This window comes from Paramormyrops kingsleyae, chromosome 4 (genome assembly GCF_048594095.1).
Source record: "Paramormyrops kingsleyae isolate MSU_618 chromosome 4, PKINGS_0.4, whole genome shotgun sequence".
Classification (NCBI taxonomy): domain Eukaryota; kingdom Metazoa; phylum Chordata; class Actinopteri; order Osteoglossiformes; family Mormyridae; genus Paramormyrops; species Paramormyrops kingsleyae.
The window spans coordinates 45,688,043-45,706,109 of NC_132800.1; the positions used below are offsets into that span (position 1 = coordinate 45,688,043).

An 18,067-nucleotide genomic window follows, 5' to 3' on the forward strand; every position below is an offset into this window, starting at 1 on the left:
TTCCCTCGCTTACGGCCATACCGATCCGACTGCGCCCGATCTCGTCTGATCTCGGAAGCTAAGCGGGGCCGGGCTTGGTTAGCACTTGGTTGGGAGACTGCCTGGGATTACCAAGTGCCGTAAGCTTTTTCTTACTTTCACCTTATCCAGAGGGCCCTGCGTCTTGCCACGAATGTAAAGATGTCACTACCCTTTCATTTCACAAATTACCTTTATTTGTACAAAGACGGCAGTCTCAGCCCACTTTTGCAGAAAGTACTCGTAGCAATCGTATACAACTCACCGCTTTCTTCCTCATTTTAAGAACGACTTTCTCAAAGACATCTTGACATCAATGCCGCATCGACGTCTGCTCTTCTCTCGGTGCGACTCTCAATTAACCCTCAACTGAAAACAAAAGTGCTGATTCTGGCCGCTTCCCTCGCTTACGGCCATACCGATCCGACTGCGCCCGATCTCGTCTGATCTCGGAAGCTAAGCGGGGCCGGGCTTGGTTAGTACTTGGTTGGGAGACTGCCTGGGATTACCAAGTACCGTAAGCTTTTTCTTACTTTCACCTTATCCAGAGGGCCCTGCGTCTTGCCACGAATGTAAAGATGTCACTCCCCTTTCATTTCACAAATTACCTTTATTTGTACAAATACGGCAGTCCCAGCCCACTTTTGCAGAAAGTACTCGTAGCAATCGTATACAACTCACTGATTTCTTCCTCATTTTAATAACGACTTTCTCAAAGACATCTTGACATCAATGCAGCATCGACGTCTGCTCTTCTCTCGGTGCGACTCTCAATAAACCCTCAACTGAAAACAAAAGTGCTGATTCTGGCCGCTTCCCTCGCTTATGGCCATACCGTTCCGACTGCGCCCGATCTCATCTGATCTCGGAAGCTAAGCGGGACCGAGCTTGGTTAGTACTTGGTTGGGAGACTGCCTGGGATTACCAAGTGCCGTAAACTTTTTCTTACTTTCACTTTTTCCAGAGGGCCCTGCGTCTTGCCACGAATTGAACGATGTCACTCCCCTTTCATTTCACAAATTACCTTTATTTGTACAACGACGGCAGTCCCAGCCCACTTTTGCAGAAAGTACTCGTAGCAATCGTATACAACTCACCGCTTTCTTCGTCATTTTAAGAACGACTTTCTCAAAGATATCTTGACATCAATGACGCATCGACGTCTGCTCTTCTCTCGGTGCGACTCTCAGTTAACCCTCAACTGAAAACAAAAGTGCTGATTCTGGCCGCTTCCCTCGCATACGGCCATACCGTTCCGACTGCGCATGATCGTGCCTGATCCTGCGCGGCTCAGTGTGTGTGTGGTGGTGCTTTTTTTTTGCCTTTGCAGTTCACTTGGTTTTACGTTTCTTTTTCCGTTTTATTTAATAACTGTTTTGGTTTCGTTTTGCCTTGGTTAGCCTCCCCTCTCCCTGGCCGCTTTGTTGCGCCGGAGGGGGAGGCTTGTCACTTGTTTTCTGTGTCTTTTTTTGCTTTTCTTTCTGTTCGTTTGGCTTTCTTTGCGCGCTGCGCGTTTACTTCCTGGTTTGCCAATTAGGCTTTTTCTCCTTTATTTCAGCGTTTATTCCCTTTCTGTTTAGTCTGGTTCTGTTTTCCCTCTCCCTGGCCTCATTTTGGGCCGGGGGGGGAGGCTTGTCACCCTTTATTTCGCCCCTGATTTGTGTTTTGTTTTCGCCCTCCGTTTCTGTGCGCGTTTTTCATCCGTTGTAGTTTGCTCTGGTTTATCTTATTTTTGGATCACTGTTTCTTTTCCTTTCTGCCCCAGTTCGTTTCCCCTCTCCCTGGCCGTTTTATTGTGCTAGGGAGAGAGGCTTGTCATTCGATTTTTTTTCGCCGGTCTTGTGTTTTGTTTTCCACTTCCGTGTTTTGTGCGTTTATTATTTACCGGCTTTTCTTTTTCCCCCTTGCTTGCTTGTTTGTTTTGTCCTCCGGGCTCCCTTGTTGGTTGCCCCCCCTCCTCCCCTTACTCGTTTGATCATGGCTGCTCAGCCGCAGCCATCCACGTCGCGTGCAGCCGCGGCTGCACGGGCGTTCCGTGATGATGATGGTGATGACGTGTCGCGTGCAGCCGCGGCTGCACGGGCGCTGGATACTGGTAGGGATTATTCCCTGGATGATTTTAGTAGGGTGGAAATGGAGGTAGATATGGCGGTGGAGCCGCCTGGTCTGGGTGACCAGGGGCCCGGTGAGTGGGTGAAGGTTGTTTCTCGTAAGAGGGCGGCGGCGGCGGCGACGGCTTCCGGGTCGGGAGCGGCGCCCGCTAAGGTGAGCGGTGGGGCCGGTGATGGTGCTGGTGCGGGGGTCGGCGGTGCCATCTCTCCGCCTGACAGCTATGCTGGGAGGGTGGCTCAGGCCGGTCGGGTGCAGGTGTGCGCGTGGGCACGGGGGTGCGTGCGGGTGTCCTGCGCCAGGGTGCGGCGCCACGAGGCGCCTGGGACGAGGGCCCTGCCCCAAAGGGGCCTTATACTAAGGAGGCCACTGCCTCCGTAGACTTGAGTGCGTTTGACAGCGTGCCTTTGCTGGAGGTGGCGAAGGCGATATTGTTGTTGGTGCCGAAGGACGCCCTGCTGGCCGTGTGCCCGGCCCCTAACGTGGCAGTGGAGGTTACCTTCACCGCCCCCGAATACATCGAGCTCATTGAGGGTGGCCTCACCATACAGGGCAAGCTCTGCCCGGTCAGACGCCTCTGTCAGGCGGAGCGCGTGGTCTCCTTTCTGCACCTGCCTGCGTATGTGCCCGATCAGGTCATCCTCGATCGCCTTGCGGCATGGGGTGTGGAGCCCATCCTCCCGGTGCGCCGTCGGCTCCTGCCCGGCACTCGGGTCACTGACGGCACCCGCTGCGTCAGGGTGCGTTTCCCGGCCGGCGTGGTGTCCTTGCCCTACAGTGCCCGATTTGACACGGCCGAGGGGCCCCGCTACATAAGGGTCGCCCATGACAATCAGGTCCGTCTCTGTCGGATGTGCCTCCAGCCGGGGCACGTGGTGGCCCAGTGCCCCCAGTACGTGTGCCGTGTCTGCGGGCTGCAGGGGCACTACGCCCGTGACTGTGTTGCCGCCCGCTGTGCCGGCTGCCGCAAGGCCGCCGCCCTGTGCACCTGCCCTGGCGCCCCTGGTCGGGACGGGCCGGCCTCCGCTGCCGGGGACGGGGTTGACCCGGGCTCTCACGCTGGGGGGGACGAGGGGGTGTCTCTCCTTCCGCCCCAGGTCCCCAGTACTGCTGCCGCCATCGCCATGCCTTCGACACCCCCTGTGGCTGCTGCCGCTGACTGCCTGGATCCTGTGACGAACAACCACCTCGCTGCTCCTGTGGCTGGCTCAGGGGGAGAGGTGAGTGGGGGTCCCGTCGTGGGGGTGGACGCTGTGCCCTTTGGGGGGGCCGGAGACCCCCCGGCCGCACAGGACCTCCTTGGGGCGTCGGGCGTTGAGGACATGGAGCTGCCCTCCGGAGCTGCGGTCCCCGTGGAGCTGCCAGTGCCCTTGCCTGTCTCCCAGTCCCTGTTTTCGGAGCCCCCGCCCGCCCCGCCCTCGTCTCTCACCCCGTCCCTTCCCGCAGCTCCGGCCGCGGGTGAAGTGCGCCCGGCGTCCCGGATGGCCGGGGGTGAGACTGTGGATGGCCCCCCTCCCCCAGCCCCCGCTCCCTCTTCCCCCCCCCCTCTGCCTCCATCTGTCCAGCCCCTGGCGTCGCCCTGGTCCGGCATTCCCCCCTTCGGCACTGATACCCTGCGTCAGCTGGATGCCCTGGACCCGGACCCCTTCGTCACCCAACGGACCCAGCCCGACTCGGGAAAGGCCCCGGTGAATAAGCTTGGCAAGGCCAGGCACAAGCTCCGTTTTTGTATGGGGTCTAGGTCCGGGGCGTCTCATCAGCCCCCCCTGCCGGGCCTCACCAACACCCTGCGGCGCCAGGAGGAGCGGCGGCGGTCGGCGGTGGTGGCCTTGGCGGCCCTGCGTGCTGCGAGCCCGGGTCATGACGACAGCGGCGACACGGACTGATGTTCCTTTGCCAACCCCCTTCATTGACTCCTGTTTCCCGTGGTTCTTGTCTTTTCTTGTGTTTTGCTTTTCTGCCGCCCCGGTTTTGTTTTTTGGTTTTTTGTTTTCATTGTACCATCACCGTGTCCGTGTCGCCTTTTGCCCCCTCTGCTAACGCCGCTGTCGTCCCCGTTTCTCCCCGTCCCCTAGGTCCCGTGCGTTTTAATTGATTGCTTGTGTTTTATTGTGTTCTTTTACGGCCCGCCTATTTATTGTATTTATGGTTCTTTTTATGGTTTCTTTTATTGTTCTTATTGTGTTGCTTGTCCCTTTTACCTGTGTGATTCCCGCGACATCGCTCCACCATCAGGGTGGGTTAGTGGGGTGGTTGTCTGGGTGGGCCTGTTCGGCTGGGAGCGTCCCGCTTTTATCTGGGTATGTGTGGCTTTTACCTCCTGTGCCGGTGTCTTGTCTGTGTGATGTGTCCCCTGCCTGGTGCCTAACAGAGACTCTTTTATCCCAATGACACTGACTCTGACCTCCCTCAATGCCCGGGGGCTGCGCTCCTGGGCTAAGGCCCAGGCAGTTTTAACTTCGTGTTGTGACTCGTCCGTTGTGTGTTTGCAAGAGACTGGGTGGGATGGGCCTTTTATTGATAGAGTGCGGGACGCATGGTCGGGCGATGTCTTCTTCTCCACCGCCTCCGTCGGGCCAGGTGTCGTCGGTTGGGGTGTCGCGCTGCTCTGTCGCCGCCCGCGTGTCCAGTCGGCATCCCTGCTGTACTCGGACGGGGAGGGCAAGTGTCTGGCTGTCGGGCTCTGTCTGGAGGGGGGTTTCGCCTGCACCGTCGTGGTCGTGCACGCGCCCAATGATGGGGCACGGTGTGCCTCCTTCTTCGACCGCCTGGCTGCCCGTGTGGCGCGGTGGCCCTGTCCTCTCGTGGTCGGGGACTTCAACATCTCCCTCTCTCGCCTGGACGTGCGGAGGGGGGCAGTCGTGCGGGCCGATGCGGGGCGAGCAGCTCTCCTCCGCTTGATGCGTGTCTGTCATCTCACGGACCTGTGGAGGGATCGCAACCCTGACCGTCGTGTCCTTTCCAGGACGCAGCGTGTCCGGGGCGTGATGCACGGCAGCAGGCTGGACTACGCTCTGGTGTCCCCTGCTGTCGCTGCCCGTGTCCGTACGGTGTGCTATCAGGAGTGTCTCGTGAGCGATCACGATTACTTCCTTTGCACGCTCGATTCTGGGGAGGTGCAGCGCGGGCGGGGCACGTGGATCCTCAACCCCTCCCTCTTAAGCGATGGTACCGTTACTGATAAGGTGAGCTTCGCATTGTGGACTGGGGTGCGGTCGCCCCTGTTCTCCCTCGATATTCAGGCGGGGTGGGAATTGTTAAAGCGGGAGGTGGCGACCGTTTTACAGGCTGCCGGGAAGGCCGCAGCCGGACGCTTTCGGCAGGGGGAGCGCGCCTTGCTGCGTGATCTCCAGCTGGAACTGCTGCCGCTCGAGCAGGATGCAGGGGACCCCGTGCGGGTCTCGGCCCTGCAGGACGAGCTGGCTCTCCTCTCTGAGCGGAGGCACGCCGGGGCGGCGTTGCGGAGCGGGGTGCGTTTCGTCGCCCCTGGTGAGCTCTCTCCTCGCTATTTCAGGGCGCTGGAGGAGTCCCGGGGGGCTGCGAGGCTGCTCCGTTCGGTGCGCTGCCCGGACGGCCAGTTGGTGTCCGACGCACCCGGTGTTCTGCGCGTCGTGCGGGACTACTGGGCCGCTATGTTCACCAGCGAGCGCATCGATCTGGACGCCCTCTCCCCCCTCACGGGGCTGATTCGCCCGAGAGCGTCGCCCTGTGTGACGCCCCCTTGTCCTGTGATGAGATTGGGGCAGCTATTGACCGGCTCCGGCCGCGAAAGTGTCCCGGCTCCGACGGGCTCACGGCAGACTTTTACAGGGTATTTAAGGAGGAGCTCGTGCCCATCTTGCAGGCCCTTTATAGTGACGTCCTCGCCCGCGGTGAGATGCACGGCACCATCCGGCTGGGTTTGATTAAGATGCTCTTTAAGCACACGGGAGACAGGGGGGAGCTGGCTAATTACAGGCCCCTCACCATGCTCAACACCGATTACAAGGTGTTGGCCTCGGTCTTGGCCTCCCGGCTCAGTCGGGTGCTGCCGTCCCTCATCCGCACCACCCAGACGTACGGGGTGACGGGCCGCACCATCCTGGACACTGTCCGGGATGTGCAGGCGGCGGTGGGTTTCATGGAGACGGCGGGTTCGCCCGGTTACTTGGTGAAGCTCGACTTCGCCAAGGCCTTTGACAGGGTCGAGCACGCCTACCTCCAGCGTGTGATGGAGGTCTTCGGCTTCGGCCCGGGCTTCCTGGCCTGGACGCGCCTCTTGTGCGCCTCCGCCATGACCGCGGTCGCCTGTAACGGCTACGTCACTGCGCCCTTCCGCATGACGCGTTCGGTGCGGCAGGGCTGCCCCCTGTCGGCCGCCTTGTACACCTTGGCGGTCGAGCCCCTCGGCCTCCTGGTGGCTGCCTCTCGTCGCATTGCTAGGGTGCCCATCGGCCCGACATGCTTCGCTCCGCCGGTCTTTCAGTACGCTGATGACACCACCCTGCTCGTGCCCGATGTGGCCAGCGTGGGGGCTGCGTTGCGCAGCGTGCAGCGGTACTGTGACATCACTGGGGCCAGGGTCAACCTGCAGAAGTCGGTCTACCTGCGGCTCGGCTCGGCTGGGCCTCTGCCCGCCGAGCTGGGGCTGACTGAGGCCGAGGGGGATGTGCGCCTCCTGGGCGTTCTGCTCGGGAGGTGCGCGGACGATGCGACGGGGAGGATGTGGGACGATCTGACGGGTGGTGTGGAGCGGCGGCTGGCCGGGTGGTCGGGCCGTCTCCTCTCGCTGCAGCAGAAGGTGTTCCTGTTGAACGCAATGGTGTTGTCTGTGCTGTGGTTTCACCTGAGCGTCACTCACATGCCCCACGGACATTACGCCAGGCTGCGGAAGGCCGTCCTGCGCTTCCTCTGGGGGGGGGGCAGAGTCCTGGTGGCTTACGCTACCTTGATTGGCCCCCCTGCCGAGGGTGGCCTGGGCCTCCTGGACCCTCTGGTCCAGTCGAAGGCCCTGCGTGTGCGGATGTTGCAAGCCTTCCTGGACGAGAGTCGCCCCTCCCTGTGGAAGGCGGTGCTCTCGCTCCGGCTAGGACAGTGTGCGGGGTGGGAGCTGGCCGAGGACGTCCTCTGGATGCGCCTCCGGCCCGGCATGGTGCGCGGCATCCCCTCCTTTTACGCACACCTCCTCTTGGCGTGGGCTGAGTTCCAGGAGCACACTGTCGTGGTGCCTGAGGGGCGGCAGCTTCTGCTCCGGCAGCCGCTGCTGCTCAACCCGCGCGTCCTCTCCGAGGGGCGGCCCCTCGAGTTCCGGCACTGGTGGGAGGCACTCCAAGACCCCTACTCACAGGGTGCAGCAGGTTGCGGGTTTGGGATGTGTTTTGAGGGTGGGCCGCTTGTTTTCTCTTGTTTTGCTGTTTTGGGTGGGTTGTTTGTCAGGTGCGAGACCTCTTCTATGAGGTGCGCCCTGGCTTCCTGCCTCCCGCGGCCGTCTATGACCAGGTTGAGGCTGTGGCTGAGGGGGCCTCCAGGGTCACTGTCGCCAGGCAGTGTCTGGCAGCGAGGGCTGCCCTTCCCGCGGAGTGGGTGCGTGACATCGAGCGGGCCGGCGGCCCCCGGGATGTGGCCCCCCGTTTCCCCGCGGTGTACGTGAGGCGGCTGTCCGGGTCCCTCGCCCCTTTGGGGGCGTGTGTCACCCGTGACTTTGCCCGCCTCTACAGGCAGCGTGCTTTTGTCTCCCCAGTGGCGCAGGCCTTTTGGAGCTCTCGCTTCCCCGCCCTGGAGCCTGACCTGTTGTGGGGGAACGTGCTGGTCTGCCCGGCGGACCCTGCCTTGGCCCTTTTCGACTACAGACAGTGGCACAATGCCCTATGGTCAATGCGGTGGCTTCATAGACTGGGCTTTGCCGCGTCTCCGCTCTGCCCAGTGTGCCGGGAAGTGGAGGAGGGCCTTACACGCATGTTTTTCGGATGTTCTCAGTTAGCTGACTTTATTGTTTGGGCTCTGGAGGTGGTGGACAGGATCGCCGGGGCGGTGGGGCCCGTGCCTGTTTTTACCGAGGCGGGGTGGCAGGTCATGTTCCTGTTTGGTGTTCCCAAGGTCCACCCCGCCAGCACCTTTCTTAACTTGTTTTTAGCCGTCGCCAAATACGTCCTCTGGTTGCGGCGCAACAAGGCCCGCTATGAGCGCGTGGTTTTAGATCCCGTTTTAATGTGCCGCTATCGGCTGCGACTGGTTTTATCCAAGGTGTTTTTATTGTCTGCCGGGCCTCATGGCATGCCCCGGTTCTTACATGGTTATGTGCACCGGGTTCCTTTTGTGTCTGTTGTGGGTGGGCGTTTGGTTTGGGATGTGTTTTGAGGGTGGGCCGCTTGTTTTCTCTTGTTTTGCTGTTTTGGGTGGGTTGTTTGGGTTGGTTTTCTTGGGTTTGTGTGTGTGGGTGGGTCATGTGCTAATTGTCGTTTGTTTTCTGTGTTGTTCGTCGTTGGGGCTGTTGCTCCTTTTAATTGGCGTTTTTATTGCTTGATTGGCTTTTATTGCTTATGCCTGTTTTTTTTCTTTTTATTAAACTCCACGCCTGCATGATGAGGACTGCTGCACCCTGTGAGTAGGGGTCTTGGAGTGCGGGCGTGCCCCGTTCCCTGGCCCCTCTCCCTGTACCGCCCCCCTGCTGTGGTGTATGTGTGGCACTGTCGTTCTGAGTGGTTTAATAATAAAAAAAAAAAACTGCGCCCGATTTTGTCTGGTCTCGGAAGCTAAGCAGGGCCGGGCTTGGTTAGTACTTGGTTGGGAGACTGCCTGGGATTACCAAGTGCCGTAAGCTGTTTCTTACTTTCAACTTATCCAGAGGGCCCTGCGTCTTGCCACGAATGTAAAGATGTCACTCCCCTTTAATTTCACAAATTACCTTGATTTGTACAATGACGGTAGCCCACTTTTGCAGAAAGTACTCGTAGCAATCGAATACAACTCACCGCTTTCTTCCTCATTTTGTTGCCTCCCACTTTGGCTGTTTTGGGTTTGAATTCCTCTTCAGCCACTGCTCGGCAGCTCGACGGATCCAGGCAATTACTCTCTTCACTTTGGTCAGACTACTGAACCGTGTTATGTCCACGAGATGTTTAACCCAGCCAGTGGGCCTCATTCTTGGCAGAGTGGATTTTGCCTTTGGACAAGGACTTTCCTGAGTGGTCAATGGATCTTCTTTATGTTGACTCATTTTGGCTTGAGCTCTGGTCAATGCAGCTGAAAATGCATTCCTTTGAAGCTTGTTTACACTCTCCCTGGCCTGGGGTACAACTTCTCCAGCTGAATGAATAGGCCACTTCTCCACTGGCCACTTCTGGAACTCTGGTCCATTTTGCCATGTGGACTTCTCCTTCAAATCGTCAGGAGTGCCTCCTCTTGTTATGATGTCAGCTATATTTAGATCACCACGGATCCACCACCAGTCTTGCACTGGCCCAGCCTCTGTTTGCGAAGAAAGTTTGGTATCTATAATTATCTCGTTGAATGGCTCCTAGGATTGTTTGACTATCCAATAGATGGAACCATCTCTCAATCTTCATCCGTGCATGCTTCTCTATATGCTTCCTGATCCTAGCTGCAAAGACTGCACCACAGATTTCTGCCTTCACAGCATCTCCCTTTTGATGCAGGGGTGTGAGTTTGGCTTTGGCCTCCACTAACCGGACTTCAATGCCTTGTGTTGTCTTCCATCTTAAGTACATGACAGCTCCATAGGTTTTGTCACTGCCATCAGAGAATGTGATGCCCCAAGGTTTTCCTTTCCAGTCAGATGGTGTGAGGCTCCTGTGGAATTTCACTCGACCAAGCTGCACATATTCTTCGAAAAGCTGTATAGCTTCTTCTCTGAGGCTTTCCGAGAGAGGTTGATCCCAGGTTTCTTGGGTCAGTTTGCCGCCCCCTCCTTCTTGGAATGCTTTACGAACAAGAATCGCTCCTTTCTGCTTGACCGGTGCAACTAGGCCAATTGGGTCATACAGTGCAGCAACTTGGCTTAAGAGAGCTCTCCTAGTCAATGGGTTAGGTGTTTCAGTTCTCACCTCCTCTTCAAGAAGATCTTTGCCAACTCGCATTTTCTTCTTCCTTTTAAAAAAAGTTCACTGTGGTCAGCATGTAGAGCTTGTCCTCATCCACTTGGTAGCCAATGCCCAGGGCTTCATTGTCCCCTTCCCTCATTTGGTTTGGAAGAATTAAGGTTTTCCTTTGCTCCTGGCTTAGGACATCTGCTTCAGCTCCGTTCCTCCCACTTTGCCCTGACCGGACCCATGGTTTAAGGAAGAAGCCTCCAGCTTTTAGAATCTCTTTAACCCCTTGGGACCGGCGATCCCGCCGGCGGGATCTGACAGAAATTTCGCAAAACCGTTTAAATAACTCCGCGAGTTTTTGTCCTATACACATTTTAAAAATACTCTCAGAAACCTTGGACGGTCTACTTTTCAAATATATATAGGTAGAAACTAAATATATTTTTACAGCTTCGTGATACGAATTGAAAGAACAAGAGTGACTGACTTAAGCGTCTGCGTCTCGAAGCGGCTCTGATCGCCCACCCACTTGCAAATCGCGCTATTCGCATGATAATAACATGATAATCCGACAGTTAGTATTGGGTAAAGAAATATGTGAATACGCCCATTGTGACCGAAATAAACAAGAGCACATGTCTGGGTAGTGTTTACACTGATCGGCTACAATATAGCACACGGATACGTCTCTGCCGCTGAAGCTTTGCGCCAGTGTTGCCACTTTCAGCAGCGAAGCTCATACCTGTGTTCATAGCTCAGTGGGTTAAGCCTGTGTGCCTGCAATCACGTGGTCGCCGATTCAAACGCAGCGTATTTAGAACGTGAATAGCGATCTTCCGCTGAGAGCGGTCCTACACGCTCCCGACGCAAGTAAAACAAAGAAAGATGACACGATTTGTTTTTGCCTATTTAACCTAATTTTTAAAACGTTAATACTTCTGACAATGGAAGTTTTGAAAAGAAGACAGATAACGGATTTAGTCAGTGTTTTTTTCATGATTCTACATAATGATTTCAGCGAGATATAAACTGAAATACACGAGAAAGATACGCGGTCGATGATGCCCTCGTCCCCAGAGCGTCAATAATAGTCACTGCATCATATTTATCGCTTTCTATATTTATATAGTCACAGTTTTTCATTTTTCATTCCATCTATCAATAAACTGTGAAAGGGATTTTATTGTTGCTACTTTTCTTGCGTTTCAAACTGCCTTTCCAAAGTGATGGGTGTGGGGTGCAGTGACATTCCAGACTGATGGGCCATTGACAGTATGCAAACTACTACAGGTGTGAGGACACCTATCTCATCAATATTCATTGTGAAGACCACTGACTTTGAGAAAAAGAGAGTGTCACTCCAAAGTTCTAACACTTTAGTAATCAAACCATATAAAATTTCTGAATGTCACTTTCACCTATGTGTAGCCAACCCCTGTGTCTATAAGCTTCAGAGCTCAAAAGTCTTACCTAGAAATGTCTATAATGTGATTTTTTACAATTTCTCAGCATGTCTGAAAATAGGCTTTTGAAAAGTATATGTTTAAAGTTGATTTTAACAAAAAATAGAATAATAACATTCTAAGAGGTCTCAGATTATTGGTGCTGAGTTTGTGCTGAATAAAAGCAAATGTATCACTTTGGGATAAATGTTTTTTAGATAGGTGAAATATTTTTAAATGTCAAGGCATGTCAGACTACCTCGAAAGTGGAAAAAAGGCCTCAGGCCCCAGGGGGTTAACATTTGCTGTGATGTTGTCAAGTCTGTTCAGGTCATTGTGGGAGGTTAAGAGGTCATCCACATAACTGTCTTCTTCGATAACTCTTCGTTCATCCTCCAAGTGAGCGAATTTGGGCAGGTTTGCAGTCTCCCTCATAGCCAACTGTGCAATGCAACCAGCGGGTTTGTCACCGATGTTAACTCTGGTGATTGCGTATTCACAGATCTCCTTTTCTGGGCTGTCTCTCCACAGGAATCTGTGTAGATGCATCTCTCGCTCCTCTAACCAGACAGAGTTATACATCTTCTTTACGTCTCCTAGAGCTACATGCACGCCTTCTCTAAATCTTAGTAGAACAGCTCTAATGGGGTTAAGGACATCTGGTCCCTTCAGAAGAAGATCATTCATGCTTACACCTTTGTATTTCTGGCTACTGTTCGACAATGCGAACTGGTGTTGTCACTGAATGAGGGTTAGGCGCCACCAGGTGGCTGACATACCACACTGGTCCCGTCCACTTCTCCATAACTTCACTGGTGAGTTTCATGGCTACACCTCTTTCGACCATTTCATAGATCTGGGTTGCATAAGTGACTTTCCATTCTGGTTCCTGGCTTAGTTGCTTTTCCATCCTTAAGAAGCAAGCCTGGACTGCCCTTTTGTTTTTAGGGAGAGAAGTAGGACATTCAGTCCAAGGATACTTTGTATCCCAGTGTGGAGTAGTTGTGTGAGCATCCTTTTCCTTGCAGGTGAGGCCTCCTTTAATGATCTCAAGCTCCCTCTCCTCTGCTAAGGTCATGTCTCTTCCTCCTGGTGGGCAGTTTCCACATCGACACCCTCCACATCTTGGCTCGCATGCGGCTCCGATGCTGTCCCAGTGCCACCACTCAAGGAACTCACGTTTACTGGCAGATGTAAATTTGGACAGAGCCACATCTTCCTGTAGTTGCCAGGCTGGTTTGGTTGTTGGAACTGTGATTTCCTGATATCTGACAGCTGCGGTTCGCATGGAGCGAGTGAAATGGGTTCTTGACTCATACGCTGCTACCTCCACTTCTTCAAACAAGTCAGGATGGGCTCCGCCCACTGTTTTCCCCAATGGGCTATCCCACAAAACAAGATCTCCGATGACTTTGACTCTTTGAGGTGCAAGTCTTCCCTCTCGATGGCTTATGAGAAGTTCAACTTCGGCTGGTCTCTTCAGGTCTTCGAGCTGGACATCTGGGAAGAATCTTTTCAACTTCTCAGGCTGAATTGTTTGATATACCTTTGCAATTTCATCCAAGCCATAGCAGACTAGTTTATGTGCTCTTTCAGTCCCTTTTGGAGTCTTGACTCTGACTTTTAGGAGGTACCTTCTTGTATTGACTCGCATGGTCATTCCACCAACCCCATGTACGACCAGGGTTCTCTCCTCACTCCTCAGGCCTAATCTTTCAGCAGCTTTGTGGGTTATGTAATTGGTGTCAGATGCTAGGTCAATGAGGGTACCAATCTTTTGACCTGTGTTCGCCGTCACCTGCATCAGCATCATGATCACTGGAAGTTCAATTAGCCCATTCTTCTTCAGTAGCTCAGACTGGCCTGCTGTTCTGAGTGTCACTGAGGATCTGTTGGTGAATGCCTTTCTACACTGCTCTGCTAATTCTGGAGAAAGTTGTGACAAGAACTTCTCCTGTTCCTCTGTAAACTTCCCTTTACCTCTTTCATCTTTTCCACCTTTGCCCCCTTCTCCTCTTCTGGATTCAGTTTTTGGGCACAGGAAATAATGGTGGTCTGGATCAGTTCGTCCCATTTTGCAGTCTGCATTCCTGCAAAAAATTTTTTCCCTGCAGTATCCGTCATCATCATGGTGTTCTAAGCATTTGCTGCATGCTCCCAATTTCTTTAGAACAGACTTCTTTTCGGACAGTTTCAAAGCTTTAAATTTCTTGCAGAAGACACCACAGCCCTCATCAACTTCTTTCTTTGTAGCTTTGGTTGATGCAGACTTTCTTTCATGCCTTTTCTCTGGCTTGTCCATCTTGTCCACAATTTTAAGTTGTTCAAGTCTCTCCAATATCTCTTCTTGATTCTTCAGGAATTTCAAGAGCATGTCAAAATGAGTATCTGCAGTGACATTATGTTCAGGGTTAACCAGGAACATTAGCCAGTCTCTTTTTATAAAGTCAGGTAACTTGCTTTCATGGCTCCCACGTTCCCCAGCTCTGTCAGATCTGCCAGGGCTTTCTCCACAGATTGAATCAGGTCAATGACTTTACTCGGCTGGTTCCCCTTCACTGGAGGCATATTGTCGAGTTCTTCGAGGATTTCAACTGAAATGGTGGACTTGTTGCCGTATCTATTGTCCAGGACTCTGAACATGTCAGCTGCCGTTGTATAGGTTGAAAGTCTTAGTTCTTTTGCAATGGTCTCACTCACACTCTCCAGGAGCTGAATCTTCAGAACTTCAGGTGAGCCAGTGGGCTCCCCCTGCCTTTGCAGGCTCTCCCAGTCCTTTCTCCACCTGCGGAACTCTCTCTTACTTCCCTGGAAGATAGGCAGAGTAGTTGGTTTTATCTTCACAACAGGTGGTGGTGGTTGGACAGGTTTCCCAATTGTGCCTTGATCAGCCAACCTCCTTGATATGGCAAATTCTGCTTTTCTCAATTTTAGCCTGTTGTGGGTCGCTCTCAGTTCTTTTAAGTCTCCCATCCAGGTCATCTTTTGATGATTCAGGGATCCATCTTTCACACTCAGACATTGCTGAGATGGCTGCATTTATCTTTCCTTCCAATAAGGTGAGGTGACTTCATAGCCTACTAGAATGTCACTTCTGACTTGAACTCTGTCAGCTTCTTCAATTGCTTCTTCTGCTTCAAGAATCGATGTTCTAAGTTTGTTCTTTCCATATCTTCCCCACAGGTTAGTTTGTGCAATATCCCTTACTTCCTCCATTTTAATTTCTGCGTCTTTTATGGTTGTCTTAATGTCGGTTTCTTGCTGCTCATCAAGTTCTGCCTCTTTATCCACCTTGACATCAGCCTCCAGTCCGATCCTGTAGTCCTCGTTAGAATCAAGCACTGACCTAAACCGGTCTGAAAGGTTTCCAAATTCCTCCTTTAATTCGGCTTTTAGCATGGTGTTTGCTCCCCTTGAAATGAAGTTGGCCAGTTTGGTGAAGCTGCTTTTTGCACTGGTCCTCTCCTGCTTCAGTAGTTTAACAGTCTTCCCCAAGACCTCTTCTGCCATCTTTATTTCTTTTTTCGTCCACAGCTTTTCTGGTATGAAGTCCTTTATCCTCCATTCCAAGCTGCTCCGTTGGTTATCAACTGTTAAGTTCCACTCTAGTTTCACTCCAAAAGGACACTCAGGGACAACTCTTGCTTTCACCTTTCATTAACTTTTATTTTCCAACTTGTTGGTTTCAAATTAATCAATGTTTGAAACATCAGGTTGATAACCTTCAAAGCATAGAGACAGAGGTTAACAATGTCATTTTGTAAAATATTCAAACAATACATGAGCTTTTTAATTAAATTAATTAAATTAAGGTAAACAAATAAACAATTTCAGAAAATCATTTAAAATTAAATATATGTAATCATTTAAGTATGAAAAAATTAATCTAAGGAATTAAGTTAAATCAAATAATCAATTTCATTAGAATGGAATGCTCACTTCAAACAACTGAATAGTTAAAACATCAAGCTCTTTCCTTTTAGTCTTTTAACTTTTTACCATTGTAAAATACATCATGAATTAATGGTCTAAAAGCAATTAAACAAGATCCTTTCCAGGTACAAATTAAGCATTGCAACTAATATAAACTAAATAACATTTACTGACCATTGGTGTCTTTGGAGTAAATACATGAGTAGAGCTTGCTGCGCTGTTCCTTTGCTTGATTGAAGACTGAGAGCTACCATTCCTGCTCAGGTGTTCTTATTAGCAATCGGCAGCCATTTTGCTGGTGCCTTCTGGGTAATGTAGTTCTCAATGGTGGTGGCAATATTAGACCTCCAATTGTTCAGTTATAACCCAACACTGACGGCCAGCGTGGTGTCCCTGCCCTACAGCGCCCGATTTGACACGGCAGAGGGGCCCCGCTACATCAGGGTGGCTCACGACAACCAAGTGCGCCTGTGCAGAACGTGTATGCAGCTGGGCCACATCCTGGCCGACTGACCGTAATATGTCTGCCGTGTCTGCGGGCAGCAGGGGCACTACGCCCGGGACTGTGCCGCCGCCTGCTGTGCCATCCTAGGGGTGGACGCTGTGCTCTTTGGGGGGGACAGAGACCCCCCGGTCATGCAGGACCATCCTGGGACGTCGGGTGCTGATGAACTGGAGCTGCCCTCCCGAGCTGCGGGTTCCGAGGAACTGCTAGAGCTGCCACAGCCTGTCTCCCAGACTCTCTTTTCAGAGCCCCCTCCCCTCTCAACTCTGACTATGTCCATCCCCGCAGCTCAGGCCGCGGGACAAGCGCGCCCGGCGTCCCATCAGGCCGGGGGTAGGACTGTTGATGGCCCCCTTCCCCCGCTCCCTCCCTCCCTCTTGAGGAGCAGCCCACCAAGACCTCAGTGTCGCCCTGGTCCCTGTTCCCCTTTGGGAGCGACACGCTCTGCCAGCTGGATGCCTCGGGCCAGGACCCCTTCGTCACCCCTCGAAGTCATCCAGATTCATCCAAGTCTCCCGTCAACAAGCTCAGTAAGGCAAAGTATAAACTAAAGCACGTCAAGGGGTCTCAGCCCGGGGCAGTTCGTCCGCCCCCCCTACCTGGTCTGTCCAACTCCCTCCGGCGGCAAGAGGAGTGGCGGCAGTCGGCGGCCTTGGCGGCCCTTCGTGCTGCGAGCCTGGGTCATGATGACAGCGGCGACACGGACTGATTCCCCCCCATTGTGTTACATTTCATGGCCATCGTTAGTATTGTTCATGTGCTGTTCTTGTTGTATTTCTGGTTCTGTTTTCCTCTGTATTTATCCTTTTTTGATAGTGTTCCCTTGGTGTCAGTCCCTTCTCTAGAGCCGCTGCCGTCCCGTAGTGTCCCCGTCACGGGCGGTGGGGCCCGTGCCTGTTTTTACGGAGGCGGGATGGCAGGTCATGTTCCTCTTTGGTGTCCCCAAGGTGCACCCCACCAGCACCTTTCTTAACCTGTATTTAGCAGTCGCTAAGTACGTGGCGTGGTTGCGGCGCAACAAGGCCCGCTACGAGGGTGTGATTTTAGATCCGGTTTTAATGTGCCGATATCAACTGCGACTGGTTTTATCAAAGGTGTTATTGTCTGCCAGGCCTCATGACACGCCCCGGTTCTTACGTGATTATGTGGACCGGGTTCCTTTTGTTTCTGTTGTGGGTGGGCATTTGGTTTGGGATGTGGTTTGAGGGTGGTCTGTTTGTTTCCTTTTGTTTCCCTGTTTTAGGTGGGTTGCTTGGGTTGCTTATCTTGGGTTTTTATGTGCGGGTGGGTCATGTGCTGCTTGTTGTCCGTCTTCTGTGTTGTTCGTCGTTGGGTCTCTTGATCCTTTTAATTGGCGTTTTACTTGATTGGATTTTATTGATTGTGCTTGGTTTTTTTCTTTTTATTAAACTCCACGCCTGCATGATGAGGACAGCTGCACCCTGTGAGTAGGGGTCTTGGAGCGTGGGCGTGCCCCGTTCCCTGGCCCCTCTCCCTGCTGTGGTGTATGTGTGGCGATGTCGTTCTGAGTGGTTTAACCCTATGGAGTGCACCAGGGGCCCCTTGCATGGGGGGGCATTTCTTCCCTCTTTGGAATAATTACCTTATAACTTCAGATATAAAAGTCACAGACACATGCCTGATACCTAAAATCAAAGTTGACCCCTTTACAATTGATTGTAGGAAGTTCAATAACGAAATGAATAACCTGTGTATAATTTATGGACATGCGAATATAACAAAAACAGCTGGAAAAATACAAAATCTGTCTTTGTGTCTTGGATTTTTGTAAATATTTCAAAAACTACATGCTGGAATAGGTCCAATTTTAAAAATCTGGTTCCCAAACTTGTTTTCTACATGTGTGCCCAATTTCATATCATTTGATGCAGCCCAACAGGTTTTACGGAGGAAAGAGCAAATGGTGCAACTGGGAGCCTTTCCTATCCAAAACCTAACCTAAACTAATCTGAAACTTATCCAAAATGGCAATAGTGTAACTAGCAGTGTTTTTTGGGGTAGCAACTTTCTTT

At 52.7% G+C, this 18,067-nt stretch overlaps 1 non-coding gene and 2 pseudogenes across 1 annotated transcript; all 3 read left to right on the top strand.

Moving 5' to 3' along the window:
• Nucleotides 1–7: 7 nt before the first annotated feature.
• LOC140590031 (5S ribosomal RNA) lies at nt 8–126 on the top strand. Its single transcript, XR_011991210.1, has one exon. It is a non-coding gene; the product is annotated as a 5S ribosomal RNA (ribosomal RNA).
• Nucleotides 127–423: 297 nt separating this feature from the next.
• On the top strand, nt 424–542 carry LOC140590107 (5S ribosomal RNA; annotated as a pseudogene).
• A 297-nt stretch (nt 543–839) lies between these two features.
• Nucleotides 840–958, top strand: LOC140590154 (5S ribosomal RNA; annotated as a pseudogene).
• Nucleotides 959–18,067: the final 17,109 nt, after the last annotated feature.